The following is an 11,089-nucleotide window of genomic DNA, read 5'->3' on the forward strand; positions in this document are numbered from 1 at the left end:
CAACACTTACATGACTCACAAACTCCAAAAATCACAAAGACTCACAAAGAACACTACTCACACACTTAACACACTCACACAATATGTGACTTTATATATCCAACCTCTCTAACCTCTTGGAATTAATCCCTATTTATATTGCTTCGAAAATGACCAAGGGTTGCTTCAGACATCTCTTTGCATCTCTTTAAAATTTGGCCTCATTCAATGAATCTTCTAGAAAATAACTGTGGTGCCTATAAGCCAAATCGCCGAGGCGCCAGCTAAGTTCTGCATCCAGCGCTTAGGCACCAGTTCGGGTGGTTTGGTAATTTTCTTTAGTTTAGCCCATTTTGCTCCCTTTTGATGTGTTTGTGATCCTTTTTACTTTTAAACTCTTTTTCTTGTACCATTTTCCTTGCACCTGCAATCAAAAACATAAAAATATTATTCATTAAAGCATAATATCCTCAAAAATTGAGCATACAATTAGCATAAAAATAAGAAATTTTAAAGTGGATCAATTCCCCCAAACTTAAATGTTATTTGCCCTCAAGTAACCTTTCTTACTATATATAAAAAGTATAACTTATGAAATTGAATTTTATTTTAAGATTTTTATAGTTTTTATTTTATAAATGTAATAGTAAAACTTTAGAAAAGATTTTCAATAACATAGGTTAAAAATAAAATGTAAAAATATTTAGTAATCAAATCTAAGAATTCTGATTTCCTATTTATTTCAAGAATAATTATAGTTTGTTATATTAAAGATACTTTGAAGAATTACAAGAAAAAAAATTCATGAGAATTTTATGAGTAAGATTGTTAATACTTTATAAATAAGCTTAGAAATGTAATTAAGTTCATTTATTTAAGATGATTTAGGTGAAACCAATTTTTAATTAGGGGTCTCAAGCTTCTCCTCACATATATTTTTCTTTTTAGCTTTTCTTTTCTTTTTATTTTTCTTATCTTTTTCTTTCAGGATCATTTTTAATTCTTTCTTTTTCCTTTCATGTCATGTGAGGATTACTATATTTGGATAACCTTTAATGATTTGGAACTCTATCATCTTTTTCTTAAAGCTAAAAACCTTTTACATTTCCTTAGTTAATAAATGTGCATTAGACTTTGAAAAATATTTTTCATAAATTCTCAATTATTTATTTTCAAATAAAAATCCAAGATCTCTAACATTTCTAAAACTACAATTTTGTCTATTTTAAATAGTAAAAGCATAAAGTTATACTCCTATACTAAATATCTCAAATCTAGAATTAATCTTTATTATTAAAAACTTTTACTTAAGTTTACTATATTATTTATAAACTCAAAAATATAGTTATCTCAAACTATCTCAACATATCACAGGTTATAATAAAATAATTTTTGAAAATTATATTTTACTTAGGATAAATAAGGTTTAGTTGGGTTTTTTTTTTAAAGAAAAATTTCTCCCTTCCTACAAAATTAAATTTTAAATTAGTTTAAAACAGTACATTTTATAATAAGCATGAAGAAAGAGAAAATTTTAAATTTTCTAAGCAGAAGAACAGTACAGATACAATAAAAATAAGTGTTGAGTAGTAAATAATTTAAATTAAAACAGGTATATCATGAAAAACTTGCAAATATAAAACTCTACTTAAACACATCCAATACTAAATAAAAGAGTAGCAAAAGTATCAGTGATAAAACATAATTACACTAAGCAATCCTACATAATCATACATCAGTAATTCAAACAAAAGAAATAATAAACAGATCTACGACAGAAAAGTAAGAAAGTCTAGTTATCTCCTTAAACATCATCATCATCATCTAAATCAAATAATATATCTTTATCCATAGATTTTGGGCCTGCATAAGGAGTCAATCGAGGGCAAGTAGAAAACTCAACTGACTGGTCTCCCTTCATGAATTTCAGTAATGTATTGTCATAATCAGCATCATAATCACTCTTTCTCTGAACATAATCTGCCATGTGATCAAATTTATTATGTGATCAAATTTATTTTTTATTTTCCATATCTTCCATATGACATTGCATCAAAAACATATCATCATGGTGTTTCAAATATCTCTCACTCAACACATCCCTGAAACCAGATGAAGGCTCAGTAGCAGTGGATGTAGAAGGTCTAGAAGTAGAAAGCCTAGTAGTCATAGAAGGTGCATCAAGAGCTCTATCTCTAGGTCATCCATATACATCTACATTGGCCTTCCCAATTCCCAATGGCTTCAATTGCTCCTCCCAATGTTCAAACTTTACTCCAGAGTCTTTACAAATAGTAAATATCAAAGATAAAAATCCAAGACTTGAAGTAGTACTAGCTCTAGCAAAAGAAATCATAGTCTCATAAATAAGAGAGCCAACATCTATAAGCTTCATCTCTTGAATGTAGTAATTTAATATAGCTCTTTCTCTTGTTAACTCAATTAAATGATTTAAAGGAAGGAGGCGAGCAGAAATAAAACAATGCCAGGATTTTGAGGTGGCATTGAGCTTGAAAGAAGAAAAATATACCTTGCGATCATTCTGAATCTTCCAGGCTCCACGTCCATCAATCAAATATGCAACAATCTGATCTAAGTCTTCTTCAGATGGAATGTACTCTGAATAGAAACAGTCAATAGTAGATGATAGACCATATACCATATTGATCTGTTCTGTGGTGAACTCTACTGCTTTTCCCCAAACAAATACCTCGTCATTATCTGCTTCAGGTAAGTTTGCATAAAACTCTCGTATAACAGCGATGACGGTAATAGCAGTAAAATAATAGAAGCATTCTCATTACGAGCCACAATAACATTTTCAAAAGCTCCACCGGGTCTGTAAAAGCTTCGCTCTGTAATAAACTTTCTCGATAATGTGAATTCATTGTAATGAATTTGTACTTTTATATAAATAAATTTGGCATTTTCGAAAGTTTCATTTACGTTTCCCCGCTTTGTCTTAGGAGCCATCTAAAAATTTTAAGAAAAATTCTAACAAATTATAAAATTTAGATAAAAGGCTTCGTACAAGCTTTTTCAAACTAACAAAGCTTATATCCATGGATTTTTCACTACCTAATCAAATATTTTTGCAAATTTGGGTAATGTATGAAAAATTCATGATGAAATCGCAAAATAATTATGCCAAAATGTAGATCTAACCTTGAGAAGATGAAATCTGATGGTTTCAAGCAAAGAAACATATGGTTTCAAGCAAAGAAAGTTTCAAGCAAAGAAACATGAAAATCAGAGCTCTAAGAAGTACCTTAGAGCATGTTTTTGCGAAAAATAGGAAGGAGCTTGGGCATCAACAATGGCGTGGATTCAGTTTAATAAGTGAAATTTTCAAGTTTCAGTTGGTTCAGTTGAACTAGAGCCTAAGTGCGGGTTTCAGTGCCTAGGCGCAAAGCTGTGCAGAAGGTCTGGCGTTTAGGAGCCAGAACCGGTGCCTAGGCGCTAGTCCCGAAATTTTTTTCTTGGATTTTAAGTGTAACATAATAAGACAAAGATATTTAAACCAAAATTTAACATTAATTTAATATCACACCAATTATTTATGATCTCACAAACATCTTCTATCTTCCAATTATAACTCTTAATTTGAGATTACTTAACCATTCTAACACAAGTTTTACACAACTCAAATATTCATTAATATCCACCATGTGACTATACAACAGACACTAAAATAGTTTAGAACACTATAAATTAAGAACACGCAAGAACACAATCAACTATAAGATTAAGTAGCACACAACACATTCATTACTAAAGTAGACACAAACGTAAAACACTTAAACACTAGAATCCTTCCATTGATCAGCCCTTGTTGACCTAATTCTCATCACTGGGTTGATGGAAGGAGCACAAGAAAATTCTCTGGTTGTTCTTTTTTCAATCCAAATGTTCTTGCAATACATAGTTATCTGATAATCTTAATAGCATGTCATGTGATTAAATTGGAGTTTCATTTGCCACTCCAAATTCTCATACTGATGATATATTTCATGCAACTTGTGTGATTTGACAACTCCTCTTCAATCTTCCTCAATTTGCTCGTCATCCCTTCCAAACTCAGCGCTAAGAACCCAATGAAATTGGTTAGGGAATTATTATGGACAAACTTATCTTCAATGGCCATACCATTACTCCATGGAAGCAAGTGAATGGAAGCAAGATCTCAAACTCCCTCCACTTTTTCTTATCTCTAGTCCAATTTTCAAAGTTTTGATGTTTTGAGACGATGGTAACGCAGATTTAAAAGGAAAAAAACGGAGAAAACTTCTTGGGGGTGGTTTTCCCCATGTCCAGAAACTGTGGCGCCTAGGCACCAGATTATGGAGCCTAGGTGTCATCTTCATAGGACGCTTATGAGCAAATTTTGGCACCTAGGCGCCAGTGTCCTAGTGAACACCGATTTTCCTATTTTTGATTTTTTTCAATTTTCAATCATGTTTAATACCATAAATAGTGTTTAAAAATGCTACTAAAGCAAAGGATGGTCACGATACTACATTAATAATAAAATAAATCAAATCACACAAATAGATTATGGGTTCCCTCCCACAAAGCACTTGGTTTAACGTCGTCAGCCCGACGTATCCAAATGTTTTACTCGGATTGACCTAGCATCAAAGTTTCTTTATAACAGGGCTTGTTTTCTCTAGGGGTGTCAAAAAAGCTCGTTGTTCGTGAACAGCTCGTGTTCGGCTCGTTTGTTAAGTAAACAAGCCGAACACAAACCAATTTTTAAAGCTCGAATTATAAATGAGCTGAACGCGAACAACTTCTTGCTCGCTCGTGTTCGACTCGTTTTAGCTCGAAATAAAAAAATTATATAATTATTTATATAACAATATATTACATATATTATTTATATAATAATATATTATATATATTTATGTAGTTTAAATCATAACACCTCATGTGGCAAGTCAGAGCTCGCTCAAGCTCAGCTCGTTTACAGCCCTAATTATCTCCAATGTAAGGTTTCAACCTATGTCTATTTACGTTAGTTATACGTTCAGATTTTTTATCTTTAATATCCACAGTCCCATAAGTATATACTTTTATCACAATGAATGACTCCATCCATCGGACATAAATTTTTAAGGAAATAATTTCAATCGAGTATTGTATAATAAAACTTCTTGTCCAATTTCAAAGTTCTTTCTTAAAATCTTACGATCATGCCTTCTTTATAAATTCTAACATTTTCATAAGATTCATTTCTAAATTTCTCGAACTCATTTAATTTCAAAAATTGTTTATCTTCAACATCTTTTAAATTATAATTAAATTCTTTTATTGACTAGTAAGCTTCATGCTCTAACTCAACTGGTAAATGACAAGTTTCTCCAAATATGAGTCTATATGGAGACATTCATATAGGAGATTTATAAGCAGTCCTATAAGTCCATAATGCAAAATCAAGTTTATCAGACCAATCAGTTCTATTAGGATTTACAGTTTTATCCCAAATTCTTTTAATTTCATTTGATACTTCTGTTAATCCATTGGTCTGAGGGTGATAAGTTGTGGCTATCCTATGTTTAACTCCATATTTTTTTAATTAATGTGTCAATTCTAAAATTCTTAAAGTGACTTCCCACATCAGTAATGATCACTCTTGGCATTCCAAATTAGTAAAAATATTTTTGTTTAAAAATTTTACGACACTCTGAGCATCGCAATGAGGCAAAGCAATCACTAAAATCCATTTAGACACATAGTCCACAACTAATAAGACAAATCTTTCCTGAAGACTGTACAAATTGTCCCATAAAATCTAAACCTCATACATCAAAAATTTTAACTTCTACAGTAAAATTTAGGGGCATTTCATCTGTTTTAGAAATATTTTCTACTCTCTGACATCGATCACAAGTTTTTACATAATTATTAACACCTTTAAACAATGTAGGCCAATAAAATTCAGAGTATAAAATTTTAAATGAAGTCTTATCTATTCCAAAGTGTTCCACAAATTCATATTTATGACATTTTTGTATAATTTCTAGAGTTTCATTAATTGGTACACATCTTCGAATGACTGAATCTCGACATCTTTTATATAAATAAGGGTCATTCCAAAAATAAAATCTTACATCGCACAAAAATTTTATTTTCTGATGGCTTGTTAGTCCATATGGTAGAATATTACTGAGTAGTTAACTATATCTGCATACCACGATATATGCCACTCGGCAACAACATAAAGTTGTTCATCATGAAAATTTTCATTTATGTCGTCCTTATTGTTATTTTCATGTTCAAGTCTTGACAAATGATCAGCATATTTCCTATCCTTTATCTGAAAATCAAATTCTTGCAAAAATAGGACCCATCTGATTAATCTTGGTTCTCCATTCTTATTTGACATAAGATATTTAATAACGGAATGATCAGTATGCACCATGCATTTGGCTCTAAATAAATATGGTCTAAATTTATCAAAAACATATAATATTGCCAACATCACGTTTTTAATTGTTGTATAATTAATTTGAGATGCATTAAAAGTTTTGTTGGCATAATATATAACTTTAAAAATCTTATCATACTTTTATCCTAAAACAGCTTCAATAGCGTAATCACTTGCATCACACATTAATTCAAACGGTTTTCCCAGTCATGTGAAATAATGATAGGTGCAATAATTAATTTTCTTTAATAAATTGAAGGCTTTTAGACAATCATCATTAAAATAAAAGTTAGTATCTTTTTCTAAATGATGGCATAGAAGCTTAACAATTCTAGAAAAGTTTTTAATATACCTCCGATAAAATTCAGCATGTCCTAAAAAACTTCTTACTGTTGTTACTGAAGTAGAAGGTTGTAATTCAACAATAATTTGAATTTTTGCTTCAACTTCCATACCATTTTTAAGAAATTTTATGTCTCAATACAATCCCTCATGTGACCATAAATTAACATTTTTCCTAATTGGGAACTAAATTTGTTTCTTCACAGTGTTTTAAAACATTTACTAAATGATTCAAACACGAATCGAAAGAGGTTCCAAAAACGGAAAAATCTTCCATAAAAACTTCAATTCATTTCTCAATTAGGTCATAAAAATAGACATCATACACATTTGGAAAGTTGAATGAGCATTACATAAAACAAAATGCATTCTTCTAAAAGCAAAAATCCTATAAGAACTTGCCAATGTAGTCTTTTCTTGATTCTTTGGAGCAATAAGTATTTGGTGGTAACAAGATTATCAATCCAAAAAGCAAAAATATGGGTATCCAGCTAGTCTATCCAACATTTGGTCCAATAAAGGTAAATGAAACTGATCTTTCCTAGTAGTGGTATTTAATTTTCTATAGTCAATACAGATTCGTCGTCCAATGACTTGTCTTGTTGGAATTTATCCATTCTTTTCATTTACGACTACAGTCACACCTTTCTTACGAATACAATCAATAGGACTAACACATGCACTATCAAATATAGGAAAAATAATTCTAGCATCTAACAATATTAAAAGTTCTTTCTTTACCACTTCTTTTATTATTGGATTTAATCTTCTTTGAGGATCAACCTTAGGTTTATAGTTATCTTCCATTAAAATTTTGTGCATACGATTAAAGGATTGATTCATTTAATATCAACTAATGTCCAACCAAAAGCTTTTTAATAATTTCTTAATGTCTCCAATAATTTTTCTTCCTGATCTTTAATTAACTCTAAGGATATTATCACTGGTAAAGTTGATGAACTTCCTAAAAATACATACTTTAAATGCATAAGAGGTACTTTCATCTCAAGTTCAGGAGGATTTTCAATTAAAGGGATTAGAGATTTACTATTTTCAGTAGTATTTAAAATCTCCAAGTTTTCCTGAACATAATTAGTATCATCAGCATTTATCTCTAATGATTTTTCTTCAAAATCACTTTCAGTTTCACTATCTAATCCTTCTTGATTTAATATCACTTCATCTTTTTCCTCAGAAATGACTCCACATTTTTCTTGGTAATGTTTAAAAATTATATAATCAATAATATCCTACATTTTTCTTTAACAGGGCACCTCATTGACTTTAGAACATTACATATTACTTCGTGTTCATTAACCATCATGGTCAACTCTACTTTCTGCACAACAATCATAGCACACCGGGTAGCAAGAAAATGTCTCCCCAAAATATTAGGAATTTATTTATCTTTTTCCACGCCCGGCACAATGAAATCCATATAGAAGATAAATTTATCAACCTTAACAAGTACATCTTTATAACTCCTTCAGGATAAATGACAGATCGATTAGCTAACTGAAGAGTTACAGTAGTGAGAGAAATCTCTCCTAAGTTTAACCTTCAAAAAATGGATAAAAGCATGAGATTAATGCTAGCTCATAAATTGCATAAGGCTTTTCCATAAATTTTTTTTCCAATCACACAAGATATAGTGAAGCTACCAGGGTCTTTAAACTTTTAAGGAAGCTTCTTTTGAATTATTGGACTACATTTTTCACTAAGTGCAACGGTTTCATAAGCTTCACTCTCTTTTTATTTAATATATATTTCATAAATTTTGCATAACTCAGTATTTGTGCCAAAGCTTCTGCAAACGAAATATTAATTGTAAATTTCTTAAATATCTCAAAAAAACTTGAAAATTGTTGATCAAGCATTTGTTGTTTCGATCCTTGAAGAAAATGAGGTGGTGGTCTTTATAAATCATTTTTAGTTAGAGAGATGGATTGTTTTTTGTCTTTAGAAATAGTTTCTTTAGGTTATTCAGTTTCTTCTCTCAACTTCAATCTTTTCTTAAATTTCAACATTTAATTCCTTACTACTCCTAAGTTGAACAGCTATAATTTATTCTTGTTTCGTTCCTTTGTCTTTCAGATTTATTTCCACATTACTAAGAAGTGTTTCTTTTGGTTTGATAAGTGCGTTGCAATTTATCCCAGATGATTCTCAATTTTCTTATTGCAGCACTTATACTTTGCATTTGATTACCCATTTGTAAAACTATTTCTTCTATAGATAACTTATTTTCCTTAAATTGTTAGTTATTAAAGTCAGGAGGAGAAAGAAGTTTGATAGTTAGAACTACCATGATTGTTCTAGTTAAAATTGAGGTGATTTCTTCAACCTTGGTTATAATAATAAGAATATGGATTATTGGGTTTATTAGCAACTGCATGTAAAATTTCTAATGATTGAGAATCATTCATTTGTCCTAATTAATTTTCATCACTTGCTTGAGGTATTTGGGAAAAATTCATATCATAATTATCTAACTTCTTAAATATCGCAACAACTTGAGATAATAAGATGGTAAAAGTATCATTATCATGAATATTATCCTCTTTTAAGATTTATCTTCTCTAAGGGTCATTGAAAATTACTAATGGTCATTTCTTCGATTAAAATATGAGCTTTATCAAATGATTTTAAAATTAAAGATCCTCCAACAACAGCATCAATTATAAAATGTTTGAATAATTAACCAGTCAAGTAAAACATGATATGGGCACTTTTAAGGTATTCCTTAAATCGTTCCCAAGCCTCATAAATTGACTCCCCTTCATACTGTATGAAAGAAGTAATAATATTTCTAAGCTTAATAGTTTTTTAAGGAGGAAAGTATTTAGCTATGAGTTTTTGTATCATCTCCCAAAGTTTTAATAGATTCAGAAGCTAATGAGTTTAACCACGCCAATAACACCATGCAACTCCCAAATAACACAATAAAGCCACGCTAAAAACACACAAATAATACTTAAATGACACCGCAAAATAACGTGAGTAATACCATCTCAAAAAAATGTGTCAATAACACCACGTCTCCTCCAATAACATCGCAAGATGACTCTGATAACACAATAATAGCACCAGGAAATGACGTCATTAAGCATGACGCAAAATCACGTCAATAACACTGCGACAACTCCCCAATAACACCGCAAAATCACGTCAATAACACCTAAATAACACATCATTAATACCATAAAATAAAGTGAATAACACGGCCCAAGAAAAAACGTGTCAATAACATCATGGAAGTGTTCTTGAGGTCTATTGATAAGTGTGTTAGCAATTTGTCCCATTTGATTCTCAATTTTCTTATTGCAGCACTTATACCTTGCATTTGATTACCCATTTATAAAACTATTTCTTCTATAGATAACTTTTTTTTTCCTTAAATTGTTACTTATTAAAGTCAGGAGGATAAGAAGTTTGATAGTTAGAACTACCCTAATTGTTCCAATAAAAATTAGGGTGAATTTTCTAACCTGGGGTTATAATAGTTAGAATATGGATTATTGGGTTTATTAGCAACTGTATGTAAATTTTCTAATGATTGAGAATCATTTTTCCTAATAAATTTTTCTCACTTGCTTGAGGTATTTGGGAAAAATTTATAACATAATTACCTAACTTCTTAGATATCGCAGCAACTTTAGATACTAAGATGGTAAAAGTATCATTATCATGAATACTATCCACTCTTTTAAGATTTACCCTCTTTTAGGGCCATTGAAAATTACTAGTGGTCAATTCTTCAATTAAAGTATGAGCTTTATCAAATAATTTTGACATGAAAGATCCTCTAACAGTAATATCAATTATAGATCTAAAAAATCCTATTAACCTATTGTAAAATGTTTCAATAATTAATCAGTAAGGTAAAACATGATCTGGACACTTTCTAAGAAATTCCTTAAGTCGTTCCCAAGTCTCATAAATTGACTCCCCTTCATACTAAATAAAAGATGTAATATCATTTCTAAATTTAATAATTTTTTTAAGGAGAAAAGTATTTAGCTATGAGTTTTTGTGTCATATCTCCACAAGTTTTAATAGATTCAGGTGCTAATTAGTTTAACCACACCAATAATATCGTGCAACTCTTAAATTAAAAAACAAAATCACACCAAATAATACGTCAATAACACCGCAAAATAACGTGAATAACACCCTCAGAAAAACGTGTGAATAACACCACATGTTTCCTCCAATAACACGGTAAGACCAAGATGACTCCGATAACACAACAATAACACCACGAAATGATGTCATCAAGTAGGACACAAAATCATGCCAATAACACAGCGGCAACTCCCCAATAATACCGCAAAATCACAT

This window comes from Phalaenopsis equestris, unplaced genomic scaffold (assembly GCF_001263595.1).
Source record: "Phalaenopsis equestris unplaced genomic scaffold, ASM126359v1 Scaffold000002, whole genome shotgun sequence".
Taxonomy (NCBI): domain Eukaryota; kingdom Viridiplantae; phylum Streptophyta; class Magnoliopsida; order Asparagales; family Orchidaceae; genus Phalaenopsis; species Phalaenopsis equestris.